Source organism: Microtus pennsylvanicus, chromosome 8 (assembly GCF_037038515.1).
Source record: "Microtus pennsylvanicus isolate mMicPen1 chromosome 8, mMicPen1.hap1, whole genome shotgun sequence".
Classification (NCBI taxonomy): Eukaryota; Metazoa; Chordata; class Mammalia; order Rodentia; family Cricetidae; genus Microtus; species Microtus pennsylvanicus.
Genome location: NC_134586.1, coordinates 64,257,794 through 64,280,203, shown reverse-complemented (window position 1 = coordinate 64,280,203; position 22,410 = coordinate 64,257,794).

Genomic DNA, 22,410 nt, shown 5'->3' with positions numbered 1-22,410 from the left:
TGCCTCAGTGTCTCAAATGCTGAGATGACAGATGAGCCCCATCATCCTGAACAGAAAAAGGTGTTGTGTTTATTGAGGTAAGTTCTCACGTAGCACAGGTTGGCCTGGAACTTGCTATGTAGCTGAGGCTGGTATTGAACCTGTGATCCTTCTGCCTTCTCCTGCCAGGGGCTGGGATCACATGTGCAAGTCACCATGCTCAGCTAGAGGAAGTGTTAACTCTGTTCTCAAAGTGAGGGCTTTTGGAAAGAATTCTACTCTGAGAAAACTAATGGCTCAGAGAGTTTTTTGGCTGTCCTGGAACTAGCTCTATAGACCAGGCTGGCCTCAGACTCAGAGAGATCCACCTGCCTCTGCCTCCCAAGTGCTGGGATTAAAGGTGTGAGCCACCACTGCCTGCTGAGTTTTACATCTTCAGAGGTGATAAGACATTGAATACAGTAACACTGTTACTCAGGGACTCCAGAAGGACCTGGAGTTTACTGTAGAAATATGCAGATTCGGAATTTTTATTAAAAAATGCTTATTATTCTAAAATTATGTATACATGTATGTATCCGTGTGGGCATATGCACATGAGTTCAGGTGCCAGTAAGGTAAAAGGGCCAAAGGAACCCACCCTGACCCTGAAATGAGAGCCACTGAAAGACACTTTGGCTCTGGTTTCAGGGCCAGGGTAGGTTTCTTTAGCTGGCCCCTTTACCTATATTCTCACCCCCAATCCTTTTTTGTCTATCCCTTTTACCCTACAGGGTCCAAAAGAAGGCATTAGGTCCCTGGGAGCTAGAGTTATAGTTAGTTGTGAATGAGTCAGTGGGTGATGGGAATCCAATTTGGACTGTCTGCAAGAACAAGTGCTCTTAATTGCTGAGATATGGCTCAGCCCCAAGACATGGAAACTCAAGCTTGGCATTGTTCTGTTTTTTGTTTTTGTATTTAAGCCCAACTTCCCTGGATTAATTGGAAGTCCAGATTTGTGGAAACTGAATTGTTTTAAAATTATTGCATTTATTTGTGTGTGTGTGTGTGTGTGTGTGTGTGTGTGTGTGTGTGTGTGTGTTACAGTACACGGTTTATGTCAGAGGTCAACATGTACAAATTGGTTCCCTCCTTCCACCATGTGGTTTCTGAAGACGGAACTCAGGTTGTCAAACTTGGCAGCCAGCTTCTTCTCCTGAGGTATTTTGCTGGCCTGAAATTGTAGCTTTTGATATAAAAAAAAAATGAAGTCATAGTATCAGAAGACATCTCTCAATGTGTGAATATTTGCTTGTTTCTTTTAAAACAGTGTCTCACTAAGTACCTCTAGCTGAACTGGAACTTGATTTGTAGACCTGGCTGGTCATAAACTCACAGATATCTTCCTGCTTCTGGTTCCTGAGTGCTGAAATCAAAGGTGTGTATACTACCCATGGCCCAGATTGGTGTTTTTTTTTAAAACACATGGAACATTTGTTTAATCATCTATCACTCTTAGAATAGAAACTTCAGGATACTCAAAACTACCAAACTGTGCTGTGTCCATCAGGAAGAAACCAGAATAATGAAGTTTGAGGACAAGGTTCTGTACACACTAAGTTAAGCTTGAAACACACACCATTGCTTTGATAACATACCCTTTAGATAGCAGGTCTAAAACTATCAGGACCTAGTAGCAAGTGTGTGTGCATGTGTGTGTGCGTGAGTACGCGTGTACGTGCACGTACTGTGCACACCATGATGTCCATGAGGAGATCAGAGCACAGCTTTTAGGTGTCATCTCTCTCCTTCCACAATGTGGGTCCCAGGGATCAAGATCGGGTCTTGAGGATTGGCAGCAAACACCTTTACCCACGGAGCCATCTCACTGACCCATAAAATCTGTTTTGATTTGCTTTGGTATTGGAGCTGAAAAATGCCATATGACTTGTTAAGCAAACAGTAAACCTACACAATCCACACACATATATGGCCCATTACTAGAAAAATGAAATGGCCTCCTGGATGGGCTACCTTGGAAAGTTTTTGACTCACAACTGGTCCCTGCAGTATCATCTGGGTTCTTCAAGAACCACCACTGCCTTGCAGGATGGGTGTAGGCAAGTTCACCATCTGGCCAGCCTCTCTTCTCTGCATGAAGTGGGTGGTGCTCTTCTTCAGCCCAGGAAAGCTTACAGGGAGGTCTTCCATGTCATTCTATGAGGGGACATCCTGATTAGGAAGCTGGAGGTCCTCCTGGACAAAAGGCCCGCAATCCCGTGTCCGCTGGTTTGTGTTTTTCCTGTCTGATTTGGAATTTTTTTTCTGCTCTGTATTTGATGGTGGCATGAAGCACTTTTTGGGAATAGGACTTAAATGCTTGCTCTGGATGAATGCCTTCCTTATCCTGATTATTGCCACGGATTTTTATAAACATGTATCTGATCAGCCATGTAATTTTAGTTGACTAACTACTGCAGCAGTTTCCAACCTGTGGGTCGTTAACCCCAAAAGACCATCAGAAAACATAGATATTTGTACTACTATTCATAACAGTAGCAAAATGACAGGAAGTAGCAACAAAAATAATTTTATGGTTGGGGGTCACCACAACATGAAGAACTGTATTAAAGGGCCACAGCATTAGAAAGCCTGAGGGCCACTACTCTATAGAATGGCAGAGCCAGATCCCTTCCCTTCTGGTTTTATTTTTCTGCTTCCATACCCTTCACCAACCTCCACTTGATATGTCTCTGATATACTCTTGTGTCCTGCAGCCCACTCTGCCTCTAAGTCACCGCCAAGTGCACAGAGATTATTTCTTTGTAGTTCTTATGGATTTAGCCATAGACCAGACCATGTTCTTAAACACACACACACACACACACACACACACACCTCTTATGAGTTATTTCATGTTGTGCAATCTTACGACTTTTTAAAGCAACCTGTAGCTGATCAAAGCCTGGGGGAAGGAGTACAGATTCATATGCCTAAACTGTTACTATAATGAAACCAGCCATATGGGTTTTTTTTTTTTTACTTTTCTCCCTTAGAAAAGTAGAAAATAGGGAAGAAGAAAACTCACAAAAACATGTCTTAGCTTTTAGCATTTTAAAGGATTTATTTTTAATTATGTGTATTGTGTGTCTGCGTACGGGTGAGTACAGTGCTGGTGGACACCTGAAGAGGGCGTGGGATCTCCTGGAGCTGAAGTTACAGGTGGTTGTGGGGTGCCCCTGGAGGGTTCTGGAAACCAAAGTCTAGTCCTTTAACAGCAAGTGTCCTTAACCGCTGAGCCATCTCTCCAGCCCCAAGTGTCTTTTTTTTCTAATCTTTTTTTCTACTTACTTAATGAGTATAGCAAGATTCGTTCTTCAGATTAGATCCCACTCTTACGTTTTCCATTGTAAACTTTTGTTTATATTAACTACATAAAAATCAGTAATAGCCCTGAGACATTTAACCACAGACATATTCCATAATTTAATAACCCTTAGCTTATTAAGGGCTTTGTTTTCAATCTATATTGGGGTACATAGTGATGTATAGATCATATATTTTTTGTATTTATGAATTTTAAATTACTTTCCTACATTGGTGGTTTGCTCACTAAAAAATAGACAGAAAACACTAGAAGTGTAAACAATGTAAAGTTCAAATATTTAAAGAGAAATAAATCTGAGTCAGAATCTTTCATAACCATGATATTTTATCAAAACTAAGATATTGACATTGGCACAGTGTGTCAATCAGAGTATAGACATTCATTTCCCCATTTTTGATAATGTTTTTCTTTTAAAGATAGATACTCGCTATGAAGCCCAAACTAGATTCAAACATCTAATTATCCTACCTCAGCGTCCAAAGTTCTGGGACTACAAGAGTCTGCTGCAGGGGCTGGAGAACTGGTTCAGAGTTTGAGAACACTTGATGCTCTTGAAGAGACCTATGGTTCCGTTCCCAGCACTCATGCTGGGCAACCCACAGAGGCCTGTAATTCCAACTTCAGGAGAGCCAATCCTCTCTTCAGGCCACTATGGCACACATGTGATCATGTGCACATACATACATACACACGTGCGTGCACACACACAAAGGCAAATAAAAACAGAGGGAAAATAAAACAAAAACAAGTAAAAAGCAAAGTGTGTGCCACCGTGCCTCCTTGTGACCTTTTAGGGTTTGGTTTGGTTTGGTTCGGTTCTTGGGTAGCTGGAAATGTGTCTCTTTAACCTTCATCCACAATGATATTTTAGGGGAGATCAATACCACAGTCACAATTTGCTCCCTGGCTTTTGTCTTTAAAGTATTTTAGTATGATCATCATATTTCTTAAATATTTCCTTCCCTTTGGTCGAATCACTCACCTGAGGTTTTATTCTGAGATCCAGTTTCTTGTATAACCCATTCCTGTGTGAGGAATTGGTCAGTTTTCCACAATTTTGAGGCAGAACCTCATTGATAGTGACATGGTCCCTGTGTTCCTGAGGTCTCGAACACAGAGCACATTTAAGTTTCCCCTGCCTGGTCACCCTCTGGCTCCACCTTCAGTGCTTGGCTTTTGACAGAACTCATGACTGTGAAACCTTGAGAGAGAAGCCGTGTCTCTCTATTCATGCACATGAGTGTGCCCTTATGTGTATGGGGGGGGAGTATGAGGGGTGCTGGTATGTGTGTGTTCTCTCCTTTGTTTTCTATCGCTGTTATAGATACCATGACCAAAAGCAACTTGAGGAGGAAATGGCTTTTTCACTTGACAGGTTAGAGTCATCCTGGGAAGTCAGGAAGGAGCTCAAGGTGGGACCCAGGGGTAGAAACTGAAGCAGAAACCACAGAGGAACGGTGTTTACTGGCTTATTCCTCATGGCTTGCTCAGCTAGTGTTCTGATATAACCCAGGACCATCTACCCAGGGGCGGCACTGCCCACCGTGGGGTGTACCCTTCCACATCAATCATTAATTAAAAATGCCTTACGAACGTGCTCACGGGCCAATCTGATGGAGGCATTTTCTCAGTCGAGGGTCCCTCTTCACAGATGACTCAGTGTGTGTCAAAGTCGCAAAAAAACTTAACCAACATCGTATGTGTTCACATGTGTGTTTTGGGGCATATGTGTGTAGGCCAGAGATCAATGTCAAGTTATCCTCTATACTTCTCAATTTTATTGTTCAAAATAATTGTTCACTGAACCTGGAGGTCATTGATGAGCTAGGCTGGCTGGCCTGTGAAGTCCAGGGATCTTTCTGTCTCCATTCTCTGCAGGGCTAGGCCTTCAATAGCAGCACTCTTGCTCTGAACTCAGTGCCTCTGCTTGGGCAGCAGGCACTTTAATAACTAAGTCACACCATGGCCCCAGTCCTGAGGATGTGTTTAAATAACAGCCCATACTTCCCCAGGCCTTGCCTGGGAGGGAGTAGGGAAGAAAATATCAGCTGTTATCATGGCTTGTGGCTCTCCCAAATGAAGCCCAAGTCACCAAAATCTTATTCCTTGAGAGAAATTAAATACTTCAGTTTTTAATTAAATATTTGAATTTCTCCAAGAGAAATGAAATCTAATTAAAATTTTCTCTTTAGGGGAAGGCAGTAATGAAAGTTAAGCAGTCATTAAATAACATTATCTTCAACAAACTATAGATTGTTCTGATATGACAGAATAATTTCAGTTCTGTGGAGAACTAAATGTGTACATATCGTTGCTATGAGTTGACTCATACAATGGAAAAGTAATAAACATATTAGACAAGGCGGCACACCCTGAGGTTTGGCAGTTGGTGACTTGATATGACAATTCACAGACCTAAGTGTTCTTTCTCATAACACTGTAGTGATTTGAGCAGGAAAATATACCATAAAAAATAAAAAAGCTTACAGGACCAGAGACATAGCTCAGCAGTTAAGAGTACTTACTGCTCTTCCAAAGGACTGGAGTTTGGTTCTCAGCACCCACACTGGGCTCACAATAGCCTATAATTTCAGCTCCAAGGTATCAAATGCCCACTCTGGCTTACATGGGCATTGAAGTACATGTGTGCGCATGCACGCACACATGAGAGCACACACTCACACACACATTACTAAATATGAAACACATCTTTAAAAAAATAAAAGAATGCTTCAGAGAGATGAAGACTGATTAGGGCTAACAATATTTGCTCCACTAGTGAAATTACTTAATTTCATAACCAAATTAACTAGCAAAGTTATTCCTAGCACACCAAATTATCACTTGATGCCTATAAATAATCTTTATTGAACAACCGGTGTGTCCAGGTTCAATGACAAATACCTGGCATTTATTACTGCTTCTAATCCCCAGAAAATCCCCTATGAAGTAGTATGATAGTTAATTGTCAGCTTCACTGGATTTATGATTAGCTAGGAAACCGAGGAACGCCTGTGGGTGTGCCTGGGAGAATCTTTCCAGCAGGGATTATCTGAGAAGGGAAGAGCCATCTCTAATGTGAGTGGTACCATCCAGTTCAATAAGGCCCAGCTCCTGGTACCACACACACGAGAGAGAGAGAGAGAGAGACAGAGAGAGAGAGAGAGAGAGAGAGAGACAGAGAGAGAGACAGAGACAGAGAGAGAGACAGAGACAGAGTTTGAGAGAGACAGAAAGACAGAGAGAGAGAGAGAGAGTTTGAGAGAGACAGAAAGACAGAGAGAGACCGAGAGAGAGAGAGAGAGAGAGAGAGAGAGAGAGATTCTGGCCAAGAATATAGACCTGTAACAGTGTTCGCCTTGCGTGACAGAGGCACTGAATTCCATTCCTAGAACTACAACAGACAAACATTTAAAAAAAAAAAAGCCCACACATTTAAACTCTAAACTGACTGAAGGCTTTCTTGAGATGTGACTTTGGCTTTATTGGGTTTTTGTTTGTTTGTTTTTTGTTTTGTTTTACTTTGGCTTTATTGTAACATGGTAGGAGCTCCGAGAAAATTTAGGAATCAGTCAGATGGGGTGAGAAACAGGACTCCTCAGGGAAGAGCCCCCATATTGATCCCCCAGTACTATGCTAGTTTGGATCTCTATTGCTGTGAAGAGACACCACGGCCATGACAACTCTTACATGTCATTGGGATTGCTTACATTTTCAGAGGTTTAGCCATTATCATCGGGGTACGACATGGTGGCCGGCAGCAGACATGGTGCTGAAGAAGAGCTGAGAGCCCTGCATCTTGACTTGCAGGCACTAGGAAGTGGTCTCAGATACTGGGTGTGATCTGAGCACTTATGAGACCTCAAAGCCTGCCTCCACAGTGACTACTTCTTCCAGCAAGGTCATACTTACTCCAACAAAACCACGCCTCCTAACAGCGCCACTCCCTGTGGTGTTTCCTTCAGCCCACCCACATTCCATTCCCTGGCCTCCAAAGGCTTGTAGCCATATTATAATGCAAACATGCATTCTGCCCAACTCAAAAGTCCCCATAGTCTATAACACTCTCAAACTTATTTAAAAGTCTAAACTTTAAAGTCTCTTCTGAGATTCAAAACTTCTCTTAACTCTAATTCTTTAATCAAAAAAGCAGACCACATACTTTCAACATACAATAGCACAGGATATGTTACCATTCCAAAATGTAGGGAAGAGAGCATAGTAAGGAAATACTGGACCAAAGCAAGACCAAAAACCGGCTGGACAAATTCCAAACTCTGCATCTCTGTGTCTGATAACATTCTTCAGCTCTCCAACTCCTTTCTGCTTTGTGGACTGCAACACACTTCTTTCCTGTGTGCTGGTTCCACTCCCTGTTAGCAGCTAGCTCAGCAGCTATCCCACAGCTCTGGAATCTCCACCATCTCGGGGTCTCCAAGGTAATCGAGACTTCAAGTTTATAGCTTCATGATGCATTGTCCTCTCTAGGCCTCCATTCAGGAACACCCCTGCCACATACCTGGCCTCAGTGACTTTCCTTAGTCACAAAGGCAAATTCCAAAGCCACTTTCTTCTACTCCAGAACCACGTGACTGAAGCTGCCAAGTTCTGCTGCTTACTGGGACTGGAACACGGTCCCCTGTTCCAATTATATCTTCACCAACTTTCTGTTTTCGATGGTTTTCTTCATTGCCTAAGCTTGACAGTCCTAAAACTGAATCTGTAGACCAGACTGACCTTGAACTCAGAGAATTTTCAATTACATCTGCATCTTCACCAGATTTCTGTTTTCAATAATTTTCTTTACTGCCTAAGCTTGGCTGTTCTGGAACTTGTTCTATAAACCAGGTTGGCCTCAAACTCAGAGATCCACCAGCCTGTGCCTTTTAAGTGCTGGGATTAAAGGTGTGCACCACCATACCTGACTCTAAGATATTCTCTTTTTTCACAAGTTGGAAACATAGCCCTTTATTCCATTTCTTAATCTACTTATCTCCTGGTACACAGAATTCAGCTCCATCCCACTTTCTGGTGCTCCTTTTATACTCAATATTTTTCCTTGCTCCGCGGGCTCCTTTTCATTATATAACTTCATTAGAGTTAATATTAGTAACCACACAGCAGATCCTATACTAAGCTATTTTGAGATTTCTTTAACCAATGGGATCAATCAAATGTTTTCCCTGGGCAATCATTTTGGACAAGGGAAAAAAGCAGCCACATTCTTCAACAAAATATCACAAGAATGATTTCTAGGAAACATACTAAAATTTTCCTCCTCTGAAACCTCTTGAATCAGCCCCCACAGTTGAAATCACTCTTAGAACCACTATCTTCCATGTTCCTACTGCTATGGCCCATTAAGAAGCACTTAAAGCATTGCACTGTTTTCCTAATCCAAATTCCCAAAGTCCAAATTCCTTCAAACAAAAAAGCATGGTCAGGCATTTCACAGAAATACCCCAGTCCCTGGTACCAACTTCTGTCTTAATTAAGGTTTCTATTGCTGTGAAGAGACATCATAACCATAACAACTCTTATAAAGGGAAAACATTTAATTGGAGTTTACATTTTCAGAGGTTTTGTCCATTATCATCATGGTGTGACATGGTGGCATGCAGGCAGACATGGTGTTGAAGAAGTAGCCAAGTGCCCTACATCTTGAGTTGTAGGCAATAGGAAGTGGTCTCAGACACTGGGTGTGACTTGAGCATAGGAACCTCAAAGCTTGCCTCCACAGTGACACAATTCCTCCAACAAGGTCATGCTTACTCCAACAAAGTCACACCTCCTAATAGTGCCATTCCCTTTGGGGGCCATTTTTTTTCAAACCACCACAAATACCAAATTGAGCCCTGGATTGTACTTGTATGCGTACAAGTACCATTACTTGGACTGAGCAAGTTGTATTTGTACATTTAAGAATGTGTGTGTGTGTGTGTGCGTGCATTAAAATAACAAAGAAATAGAAATGGAGGCCATAAATTTGAGAGGGAGCAATGCTGTAGGAAATCCTACAGCCAGTAGCCTTTAAGTTACCTGCCCACTTGAGCATGGCCTCTTACACTATTTATGCCAATGTAAAGCATGCTTCCGGCTGCTTTTCCTGCTGCGGGATTCAGTTGCTGTTCTTTGTTCCAGCAGAGGATATTGATTTGTGAGTCTACCCCTAAATAAATAGCCCTCTAGTATTCTTAATTCTGAGCTTGTGTGGGATTTCTTTTAACTTTCCTTCTTCAGAGCAAGGTGAGGGTACATCAGAAGGATTGCAAGGAAGAAAGCCATGAAAAAGAAATGTCTAAAGATCCGATAAAGCATTTCTTCCAGATGCATCTGTGAAGGGTGCTTCCAGATAGCTCATGTAAAGTCGGTGGGTTGAACAAGGGAGCTCCTCTATCAGTATGAATAGGTGCCATCCAATCAGATGGACTAGACAGAACAAAGAGGCAGAGGGGGAAACTGAATTCCCCACTTCCTCTCAGAGCCAGTACAGTTTTCTTCTGTTCTTGGTCCTCACAAGGCCAGGCTCTCTTAGTCCGGGACTTCAGGCATGCACCAGCACCTTCTGGTTCTGAGGCTTTAGGACAAACTGAACCATGTGCTGGCCTGTCTGGGCCTTGCTTGAGGACAGCTTAGAATTGGTACTTCTCAGGCTCCGTAACCCTGCAAGACATTTTTAATAAATCTTGTCTCATCTGACTGTCTAATGTTTGGTTCTGTCTCTCTAGAGAACCTGCATTAATATACGAGCTTAGAGATCTTTTTAAAAAGCTTCCTTTTGTTTTTATGTGTGTGTATATTTGTATTATCTCTCTGTGCGTGCTTGTATCCACACATGTGACTGCAGGTGCCCATGGAGGCCAAAGGGCTCTGGAGCTGGAATAACAGGCACCTGTGAGCTGCCCCATACATGGGTGTTGGGAACAGAGCTCAAGTCCTGCCAGAGCAGAACTGACGAAAGACTGACGAAAGACTCATTAACACTCTTACTGCTGAGTCATCTCTCAATCCCCAGAGCTTAGAAATTTTAAAAATATAAATGAGATGGCATGACAGATGAGGGAAAAGTCACAAAAGTCCAAAATACCAGAAATGGCATGAGGGAAAAGTAAGAAGCAATCCCCACAGAATGTTAGAGCAGAAGTCAAGTTTCATGTATGCAGGAGGACTCCCAGATTCTAGGTGGGATGGAGTCTGCAGGAGGACTCCCAGATTCTAGGTGGGATGGAGTCTTCAGGAGGACTCCCAGGCTCCTGGTGGGATGGAGTCTGCAGGAGGACTCCCAGACTCCTGGTGGGATGGAGTCTGCAGGAGGACTCCCAGACTCTGGGTGGGATGGAGTCTGCAGGAGGACTCCCAGATTCCTGGTGGGATGGAGTCTGCAGGAGGACTACCAGACTCCTGATGGGATGGAGTCTGCAGGAGGACTCCCAGGCTCCTGGTGGGATGGAGTCTGCAGGAGGACTCCCAGGCTCCTGGTGGGATGGAGTCTGCAGGAGGACTCCCAGGCTCCTGGTGGGATGGAGTCTGCAGGAGGACTCCCAGGCTCCTGGTGGGATGGAGTCTGCAGGAGGACTCCCAGGCTCCTGGTGGGATGGAGTCTGCAGGAGGACTCCCAGGCTCCTGGTGGGATGGAGTCTGCAGGAGGACTCCCAGGCTCCGGATGGGATGGAGTCTGCAGGAGGACTCCCAGGCTCCGGATGGGATGGAGTCTGCAGGAGGACTCCCAGGCTCCTGGTGGGATGGAATCTGCAGGAGGACTCCCAGACTCCGGATGGAATGGAGTCTGCAGGAGGACTCCCAGGCTCCGGATGGGATGGAGTCTGCAGGAGGACTCCCAGGCTCCGGATGGGATGGAGTCTGCAGGAGGACTCCCAGGCTCCGGATGGGATGGAGTCTGCAGGAGGACTCCCAGGCTCTTGGTGGGATGGAGTCTGCAGGAGGACTCCCAGACTCCTGATGGGATGGAGTCTGCAGGAGGACTCCCAGATTCCTGGTGGGATGGAGTCTGCAGGAGGACTCCCAGATTCCTGGTGGGATGGAGTCTGCAGGAGGACTCCCAGGCTCTTGGTGGGATGGAGTCTGCAGGAGGACTCCCAGGCTCCAGATGGGATGGAGTCTGCAGGAGGACTCCCAGATTCCTGGTGGGATGGAGTCTGCAGGAGGACTCCCAGATTCCTGGTGGGATGGAGTCTGCAGGAGGACTCCCAGGCTCTGGGTGGGATGGAGTCTGCAGGAGGACTCCCAGATTCCTGGTGGGATGGAGTCTGCAGGAGGACTCCCAGGCTCTGGGTGGGATGGAGTCTGCAGGAGGACTCCCAGACTCCTGGTGGGATGGAGTCTGCAGGAGGACTCCCAGGCTCTTGGTGGGATGGAGTCTGCAGGAGGACTCCAGGCTCCGGATGGGATGGAGTCTGCAGGAGGACTCCCAGGCTCCGGATGGGATGGAGTCTGCAGGAGGACTCCCAGGCTCCGGATGGGATGGAGTCTGCAGGAGGACTCCCAGACTCTGGGTGGGATGGAGTCTGCAGGAGGACTCCCAGGCTCCAGATGGGATGGAGTCTGCAGGAGGACTCCCAGATTCCTGGTGGGATGGAGTCTGCAGGAGGACTCCCAGATTCCTGGTGGGATGGAGTCTGCAGGAGGACTCCCAGGCTCTGGGTGGGATGGAGTCTGCAGGAGGACTCCCAGATTCCTGGTGGGATGGAGTCTGCAGGAGGACTCCCAGACTCTGGGTGGGATGGAGTCTGCAGGAGGACTCCCAGGCTCCAGATGGGATGGAGTCTGCAGGAGGACTCCCAGATTCCTGGTGGGATGGAGTCTGCAGGAGGACTCCCAGATTCCTGGTGGGATGGAGTCTGCAGGAGGACTCCCAGGCTCTGGGTGGGATGGAGTCTGCAGGAGGACTCCCAGATTCCTGGTGGGATGGAGTCTGCAGGAGGACTCCCAGACTCCTGTTGGGATGGAGTCTGCAGGAGGACTCCCAGGCTCCGGATGGGATGGAGTCTGCAGGAGGACTCCCAGGCTCCTGATGGGATGGAGTCTGCAGGAGGACTCCCAGGCTCCTGGTGGGATGGAGTCTGCAGGAGGACTCCCAGACTCCGGATGGGATGGAGTCTGAAGGTGGCACCGTGGACCTGCAGAGCACGACATCTAAGAGAAAGTTCTTAACGTTTAACTAAGAGGAGAGTGCAATTAGACTGACGAAAGACTCATTAACAATAAACGATGCCTGAGGATAACCTTCAAAGTTATGACGCCATTTCACTGTCAACCTGGAATTCCAAATCCACGCCATTATACAAAGGGGGAAATGAGACACTTCAAAAATACAAAAAAAGTACATATTACCTTTCATAGACCCTTGGATAAAAATTAGTTAAAGACAATATGGATGTGTATGTGCCTGTGTCTGTGTGTCTGAGTATGCTTGTGTGTGTGTGTGTCTGTGTATGTACATGTACGCCTGTATCTGTGTGTCTGTGTGTATGTATCTCTGTGTATCTGTGTGTGTGTGTGTGTGTGCATATGAGTGTGAATGTGTCTGTGTGTATGGTGTATGTATGTGTGTTTGCATGTATGTATGTGGGCACATTCATGTGTACATACCCACGGGGAGAGCCGAGGTTAATATTGGATATCTTCCTCTACCACTTTCCACGTTATTTTATTTTGTTTTTTGAGACAAGGTCTTTTACTGATTCTATAACCTGATGATCCGGCTAGACGAGCTGACAAGTGAGCCCCAAGAATTCCCTTTGTCTCCATACCCTCACCCCACAAGTGCTAGGGTTGCGGGAGTGTACTACCATGACCAGCTTGTATGTGGGTGCTAAATGATTTGAACTCAGGTCCTCATGCTTGAGGAGCAAGCCCCTTAGGAATATTCTTTAGTAAGAAAATAAATTGACAAAGAATGAACTGAATAGAAATTCCTTCCAGGAAGACATGTTAGTAACTTGAATAAGATTATCTGAGAAGGGGTTTAAAAGATAAGAATAGAGATGGGAAGATGGCTCCCTGCATAAAGTACTTCTTAAGGTTGTCACAAGAATGACGACCTAAGTTCAAATCCTCAGAAGTCACATAAATCCCTGCTCTGTTTTACATGCCTTTAATTCCGGTTTTCTTCAGACAAAATGAAAGGTGGAGACAAGAAGTTCCCTGGAAACTTTCAGGGCATATGCAGTGGCAAAAACTGTTGTGTTGACAGAAGTTTCTGTCCCACCAGATCCCGCAGCTGTTCAGTCCCAAAGAAACACACAGAGGCTTACATTAATTATGAACTGGTTGGCCTATTAGCTCAGGCTTCTTATTAACTCTTATATCTTACATTAACCCCTATTTCCTGTCTGTGTTAGCCACATGGCTTGGTACCTTTAATCAGTGAGGCATTCTCATCTCAGTTCCTCTGTTGTCTGGGTGAAAACTGCAGACTGAGCCTTTCCTCTTCCTAGAATTCTCCTATTCTGGTCGCCCAGCCTATACTTCCTGCTTGACTACTGGCCAATCAGTGTTTTATTAAACCAATACAAGTGACAAATCTTTGCAGGGTACAAGACCATTGTCCTACAGCACCAAAGAAACTGTCTTGCAAAGTAGAAGGTGAGAACCAACACCCGAGGCTGTCCTCTGACCTCCACGTACTTGCTGGGACAAATTCCCACTTGCACCCACACGAGCATGCACCCCCCCCTACATACACACAGAGAGACAGAGAGAGAGGGACACACAGGCACGCACACATACACACAAAGGGAAAGAGAGAAAGAGATAGACACACACACAGAGACACAGGCATACACACAATGAGACCCATATAAGGGGGTAGATTTGTGTGAAGGGTGGATAAAATCTAAGTCCTTTCTCTTCTTCAGCTTGGGGTAGGCAGTGGTCACTTAGCATAGGGAATAAGGACACTGCTTGAAGGGCCTCGCCCTAGCCAGAAATGTTAAGATTTTAGAAACTGTTTTTCAAGCAGGGATCACAGCTCTTGTCTCTTGAAGAAAGGGTACTTTTGAGTTCTGTGAGCCCCTGGGACTCTGACCTCACCTGCCCACCCCAAGTTCTATACTCTGAGGGCTTCATGCTCTCACTCACAGAAACATTTGTTTTACTTGGGAGTCGCTGAGTGTTATTTCCATTTCCTGCTACAGTTTATTACTATATTTGGAGCAGAAAAGAGAATTTCGAGCCAAAAAGCACAGCACTGGGTATGTTTCATTGCGGGGATTTTCACAGAGCACTTCCTCACGCTTGGACTAGGTTGGCCAGGCTCACCATCTGCTTCCATGAACTTGCCACAGATGACATTTCCCAGAGTTCCCTTTTCTCCGGGATTCCAGATTAGGATCACTATGTCAGAGGCGGATTTCTGAGACCGGAGGTCAGTGGAGTAGGAGAGCACACTGCCTGGGCACACGCACAGATGGGGGGGCGGGGGGGGGGGGAGAGGCTCTCAGCACAGTAGGTACTCTCCTGTGGGAAATCTCTTAGTGCATTTGTCTGCCCCAGCCAGGGTAGCTGGTCAAGAATTTCTCATTTTAGGGATAGAGAGATGGCTCCGTGTGTAGAGCCACTTGCCCTTAAACCTGAGGACCCACATGGTGGAAGGAGAGAACCAATTCCCACAAGTTTTAATCTTACTTCATAACACTCCTCATGGCACACACGTGTGTGTGTGTGTGTGTGTGTGTGTGCGTGCATATCTATGCAATAAATAAATAAATATTTTTCAACAAATGAATCTCTCCTTTCAGAGCTGTTTGCTAAGAGATAATGATATCCGGAACAACCTTAGATTCAGTGCTGCCTGGCCCAGGCTAGGATAAGCATCAATAGTCCTCAACCTTTGTTCCTGGGTCCTACATAGAATCCTCAAGTGTACTGGCTTAAACCCCGTGGTACTTAAAATGCATTGGAGCCTCTAAGATGGCTCTCCGTGATGGTTCCCTACTGGCATCCATGACTTTGTGGAGTGCCCTACCACACAAAGCATAAATGGCGCCATGATGCAATCCGTAGAGTAAGGCAAAAGGGATGGCATATGGTTTGTAAGGTTACATCTTTAAAGGCATTGTAACATCTGCTTCAGCCTTGTGTTCAGTCAGGAAAGGCAGCTGTCGAGTATGGAGGCCACCAATGCCGCCCAAGAACTGCCACCACTTGGCAGCCATATGGATGAGTGTCCTGGTTGGCTTTTGTTGTCTAGACACAAACACACAGCTGGGAAGAGGGACATCTTCAGATGGCTTAGGCCGCATCCAACATCAGACTGCAACCTCCTGAGACTCTGGACTTGGGGTTTTCACACTGCTGCTGAGAGAGTTAATACTTTGGGGCCATCGGGATGGAACTCATGTTACCTATGAGACAAATGTGAATATGGAGGGCAGAGGCTACATACTGCTGTGGTTATAATATGGCTCCCCCATTTGTCTTAGAAACAGTCCTCAAATTCTTAAACTAGGGAGGTTGAAGTGGGGGTACTTTGGAAAGTGATAGGGTCCTGAGAGTTCTGCTTTGGTAAACAAATTGACCTACCCATGGATTAACAGATTACTTTTTAGTGTGATGTTCGATGATGTCAAGTGGACAGGATCCAGAATCACACAAACATCTTGGCATATCTGTGAGAGACTTTCCGGATTAAGTTAGCTGAGGTGGGAAGAGCCACTCTGTGATGGCTATTCTTTTTTTTTTTATTATTTTTTTATGGTTTTTCGAGACAGGGTTTCTCTGTGGCTTTGCAGCCTGTCCTGGAACTAGCTCTGTAGACCAGGCTGGTCTCGAACTCACAGAGATCCGCCTGCCTCTGCCTCCCAAGTGCTGGGATTAAAGGCGTGCGCCACCATCGCCCGGCTGTGATGGCTATTCTTGTTTGTCAACATGACTACTTCTGGAACTGACTAAAACCCCAAGATGACTGAACATGCTTATGAGGGATTTTTGCTTATTCGTTTGGAGTGGGAAGACCCACTTCTAAATCTTTGAGGTGCAAAGACACACCTCTAATCTGGGCCATACCCTCTGCTGGAAGCCTGTATAAAGGACGTGGGAGAAGGAAGTTGCCCTCTTTGCCTGCTTGCTTTTGCCTTCGGTAGCAAGTACCTTCCTCTACTGGCATTAGAGACTACTTCTTCAGAATTTCAGTGCATACTGACGACCAGCTGAGACATCCAGCCTCGTGGACTGAACAGCTACTAGATTCTCGGACCTTCTATACATAAGCAACCATTTCTGGCTTAGCTGGACTACAGCCCATAAGTCACTCTGATATTCTTATACACATGTATGTGTAAGTGTGTATATATTCATTCTGTAAGTTTTGTTACTGTAGAGCACCTTGACGAATACAAGCCTAAATGTGGATGGCCCCATTCCATGGGCTCAAGTCTTGAACAGAGTGAAAAGGAGAAAGCTGAACTCCAGTGCTCCCTCCCCTACCCACCACCATGGATGCAGTGTGAGCATTCTCCTGCTCCTCCTTCTCCTGCTCCTCCTTCTCCTGCTCCTCCTTCTCCTGCTCCTCCTTCTCCTCATTCTCCTGCTCCTCCTTCTCCTCATTCTCCTGCTCCTCATTCTCCTGCTCCTCCTTCTCCTGCTCCTCCTTCTCCTGCTCCTCCTTCTCCTGCTCCTCCTTCTCCTCATTCTCCTGCTCCTCCTTCTCCTGCTCCTCCTTCTCCTGCTCCTCCTTCTCCTGCTCCTCCTTCTCCTGCTCCTCCTTCTCCTGCTCCTCCTTCTCCTGCTCCTCATTCTCCTGCTCCTCATTCTCCTGCTCCTCATTCTCCTGCTCCTCCTTCTCCTGCTCCTCATTCTCCTGCTCCTCATTCTCCTGCTCCTCATTCTCCTGCTCCTCATTCTCCTGCTCCTCATTCTCCTGCTCCTCCTTCTCCGGCTCCTCCTTCTCCTTCTCCTCATTCTCCTGCTCCTCATTCTCCTGCTCCTCATTCTCCTGCTCCTCCTTCTCCTGCTCCTCCTTCTCCTGCTCCTCCTTCTCCTGCTCCTCCTTCTCCTGCTCCTCATTCTCCTGCTCCTCATTCTCCTGCTCCTCATTCTCCTGCTCCTCCTTCTCCTGCTCCTCCTTCTCCTGCTCCTCATTCTCCTGCTCCTCATTCTCCTTCTCCTCATTCTCCTGCTCCTCCTTCTCCTGCTCCTCCTTCTCCTGCTCCTCATTCTCCTGCTCCTCCTTCTCCTGCTCCTCATTCTCCTGCTCCTCATTCTCCTGCTCCTCATTCTCCTGCTCCTCCTTCTCCTGCTCCTCCTTCTCCTGCTCCTCATTCTCCTGCTCCTCATTCTCCTTCTCCTCATTCTCCTGCTCCTCATTCTCCTGCTCCTCATTCTCCTGCTCCTCCTTCTCCTGCTCCTCCTTCTCCTTCTCCTCATTCTCCTGCTCCTCCTTCTCCTGCTCCTCATTCTCCTGCTCCTCATTCTCCTTCTCCTCATTCTCCTGCTCCTCATTCTCCTGCTCCTCATTCTCCTGCTCCTCATTCTCCTGCTCCTCATTCTCCTTCTCCTCATTCTCCTGCTCCTCCTTCTCCTGCTCCTCCTTCTCCTCATTCTCCTGCTCCTCATTCTCCTGCTCCTCCTTCTCCTGCTCCTCCTTCTCCTGCTCCTCCTTCTCCTGCTCCTCATTCTCCTGCTCCTCATTCTCCTGCTCCTCATTCTCCTGCTCCTCCTTCTCCTGCTCCTCCTTCTCCTGCTCCTCATTCTCCTGCTCCTCATTCTCCTTCTCCTCATTCTCCTGCTCCTCCTTCTCCTGCTCCTCCTTCTCCTCATTCTCCTGCTCCTCATTCTCCTGCTCCTCCTTCTCCTGCTCCTCCTTCTCCTGCTCCTCCTTCTCCTGCTCCTCCTTCTCCTCATTCTCCTGCTCCTCATTCTCCTGCTCCTCCTTCTCCTGCTCCTCATTCTCCTGCTCCTCCTTCTCCTGCTCCTCCTTCTCCTTCTCCTCATTCTCCTGCTCCTCATTCTCCTGCTCCTCATTCTCCTGCTCCTCCTTCTCCTGCTCCTCCTTCTCCTGCTCCTCCTTCTCCTGCTCCTCCTTCTCCTGCTCCTCCTTCTCCTGCTCCTCCTTCTCCTGCTCCTCCTTCTCCTGCTCCTCCTTCTCCTGCTCCTCCTTCTCCTGCTCCTCCTTCTCCTCATTCTCCTGCTCCTCATTCTCCTGCTCCTCCTTCTCCTGCTCCTCATTCTCCTGCTCCTCCTTCTCCTGCTCCTCCTTCTCCTTCTCCTCATTCTCCTGCTCCTCATTCTCCTGCTCCTCATTCTCCTGCTCCTCCTTCTCCTGCTCCTCCTTCTCCTGCTCCTCCTTCTCCTGCTCCTCCTCCTTCTCCTCATTCTCCTGCTCCTCCTTCTCCTGCTCCTCCTCCTTCTCCTCATTCTCCTGCTCCTCCTTCTCCTGCTCCTCCTTCTCCGGCTCCTCCTTCTCCTGCTCCTCCTTCTCCTGCTCCTCATTCTCCTGCTCCTCATTCTCCTGCTGACACTCTGTCTTTCCTTCCATGATGGAGGACACCCTGGACCTGGGAGCCCAAATAAGCCTTTCCTTCCTTACGTTGTCTCTGCGAACAACAGGAAAGTAATGGATACGGGAGGTCACCGGGACAGTCTACCACAGCTGGCTCCTGGGTCCCTTCTTCAGCCCCCTCACTTTTCTGTGCCTCATCTTTGTAAGTCACCCTATTTGTGGAGTTCAGTCACAGCAACAGGAAGCAGACCAAGACACTGCCCAGTGTCCTATCTGCTATGCCAGGAGATACACGCCTGCTTCTCAGCACGGCCACTATTAACATTCACTCAGGTTCCCACTTCCCTCCCAGGCGTCTACCAACAGCCCCATGTCCTCAGAGGACTATGTTAGCCTTCTCCAAGAGGCCTAGCTGTTCCTTGCCTTGTGTCCAGACAAGCCCAGCCCTGGGCCCTGCAAGTGAGGTTGGGAACACGGCTGCTGATAAGTAAGTATCTGGTGGAGAGTTTTATGACGTGGCATGTGCCTGTCATCGGACAATGTCTGAGATTGAATCTCCTTCATTTTGAATGTCATTTTTCCTGTCTTAGCCTCGTAAAAAGAATTGCACTGTTATATTTGGCTATAATAATACCTCTAAATCTTTGCTTATTATATTTCCCTGTGGCTGATACACTGTGTGAGTGAATGGATGGAAGAGAATTGACAGTTAAGGAATGGCTGGGGCAGCATGAGACTACGTCCATCATCTCAGGTGCTCTTCCAGAACATCCCGTGACAGCTGAGAAGGTTGAGGGTTTGTTTGGGTTTTGGTTTTGGGGTTTTGGGTTTGTTTGTTTGCTTGCTTGCTTGCTTTTGAGACAGGGTCTCACTGTGTAACTTTTGCAGGCCTGGAAGTAACAATGTAGACCAGGCCTTGACTTGTAGATTTCAGGCAGTTTTTGTCTTTGCAGCTGCTTCCCTAATGCTGGGGTTAAAAGACTACTGTGACTGGCCTGTTTACTTATTAACTTTGGCTTTCTTTTCTTATTTTCTTTCTTCCTTCTTTTTTTTAAAGATAGGGTTTCCCTGTGTAGCCCTGGGAACTAGCCCTGTAGATGAGATTGGCCTCAAACTCAGAGATCTGCCTGCCTCTGTCTTCTTAGTGCTGCATTGTCTGAGGTTTCTGTCCCACCAAGTCCCCCAGCTGTTTAGTCCCAAGAAATCACACAGAGGTCTACATTAGTTATAAACTGATTGGTCCATTAGCTTAAGCTTCTTATTAACTCTTATAACTTATATTAGCCTATTATTCTTGTCTATGTTAGCCACGTGGCTCAGTACCTTTTTCAGTGAGGCAGCCACATCTTGCTTCCTCTGTGGCTGGGTCATGACTGCAGAAAGAGCTTCCTTCTTCCCAGACTTCTCATTGCCCTATCTCTACTTCCTGCCTGGTCACCACACCTATACTTCCTGCCTGGCCAATCAGCATTTATTTAAAATATAATTGACAGGGTACAGACCATTGTCCCACAGCAGTGATGGGATTAAAGGTCAGACACTGTGTCTGGCCTAATTTTTAATAAATATTTTATTTGTGTGGGTGTCTTGCCTACATATATGTTTGTACACTATGAGGGCATTAGATCCTGTAGAACTGGAGTTACAGGCAGCTGAGAGACAGAATATGGGTGCTGGGAATCATATCCAGGTCTTCTAGGAGATCAGCCAGTGCTCTTACTTAACCACTGAGCCATCTATCCCACCCAGAACACAGTCTTTTAAGTTGCCTTGATTAGACCTATTAGCAAGAGGGCAAATGATCACTGAATGTGAGGCCTGGCTAAGGCTAAGGTCCTTAGAGCTTTCTTTATCGCTGCCCTGCCTCTAACTCCCTTGAAACCCAGCTCCCTGGGAACAGAAGGGCAGCTGTGTGAATAGCTGGGGACTGTGGTTTCTAAAGCCCTTGAACCGTGACCTACCCTGGCTGAGGCCACACTGGTCAGCCTGGCTGCGAGCAGACATCTACTTCACCTGGGACGCAGAGTTAAATATTATCCCACTCGAGCCTTGCTTTCAATTCCTCATTTTCCAGCTTTCATGACTCCCAGTGGCTTTGGTCAGAGACCCTGGCCGTTTTCATTCTCTTTAAAAACGGTTTCTGGGCATCTTGACAGCATGTTTGGAAACACTGTGCCATATCTGTGGTGATTAAACTTCACGGAAACATCTGGATTCCAGGCTCCCACAAGCCTGGGTGGCTCCCGTGCAGCCCCCCACTTAGGCCCTGGTTGAAGGAATCTCAAGTGAGTACTTGTGGTTTCTACTCCCTAGCCTCAGAGGGCAGAAAAATCGCTGGCCAGGCATTTCCCCCGGAGCTCCAGGGGATCAAAGAGAGAAAAGCAAACATGGAGGCAGAATGTGCTATTTATCCTTGGAACAAAGTTGCACTGGCAGCTCTCTCCCGTCCAATAATACTTGCTTTCCTGAAAGGATTACACTCGCCCTGCCCTGGCTTCCTCTCGCTGAGTTTAGCTGCCACTCAGCTCATGACCTATGACTCCTGTCTCCGGCTCTCTCCCAACCATGGTTTTCGTTTTCTCATTGGGTGGGCAAGAATAGATGAGATTAGAATCATCCACGAGAGAAAGTGAGTTAGTGCAGCCTCTGAGAACACCCTGCATCAGCAGCTCGAGCCAACTGCTCACAAAAACTAGCCAGGGAGCCAGCCCTGTTCCTGGGTCACAGAGGACCCCGGGCACTCCAGGTCCTTGTCCTCCCTCCGAAAGGATGAGGAGCAACCTGAGGTTTCGGGGGCCTGCCTGGTGGAGGTGTCTTTCTTTGGGAGAATTCTAATCACTTGTTTATGGACATTTCAACTTTTAATTAAGCCGTTGCACACATTCATAGTTGAATGACAGATGTATTCATTGACTGGCTTATTTCTTTTGGGGACAGAGTCTCATTATGTAAGCACTATGGGATTGCAGGTGTGTGCCACTATAGCCAGTGTATGTGCTTCTGAGGATTAAACCTAGGGCTTTGTGGCTGCTGGAGAAGGACTCCACCAATTGAACTACATTAGCAGGGTTTGTTTGTTTGTTTGTCTTTCTTCAGTGCTAGGATGGAGCGCAGAGCCTCTCAAACCTGATTGGCAAGTGCTACACCACAATCCTTTTCTTAGTTTGAACAAGATCTCACTGAGATAGTCAGTTAGATCAAAGTTAGCCTTGTTCGTTTGAGACAAGATCTTACTGAGAAGCCCAAACTGGCCATCAGTTCCTGATCATCCTGCCTCAGCCACCCAGAGTAGCTGGGATCACTGGCCGGCACCACCAATCCGACCCTAGCCCTTGGCTGTTCCAAAATGTCTCTTCTCTCAGAGCAGAACCACATTGCTGTGCTGGGCTGGGGGTGAGCACTTTGCGTTTCTGAGGGTTCAGCAGCACAGGGAGTTGGGGTGGGGGACAGATAGCAGCCTACTCTGCAGGGCCTTGTGTGGGTGTTGGGGTGGCATGGCCAGATGTGTCTGTAGGGAAGAAGTGTTGATGGGATCTCGGAGTTACGGAGGGGAATGCATGAAGTGTGGCTGACAGTAGCTCTTGCGGCAGACAGATGGGAACCC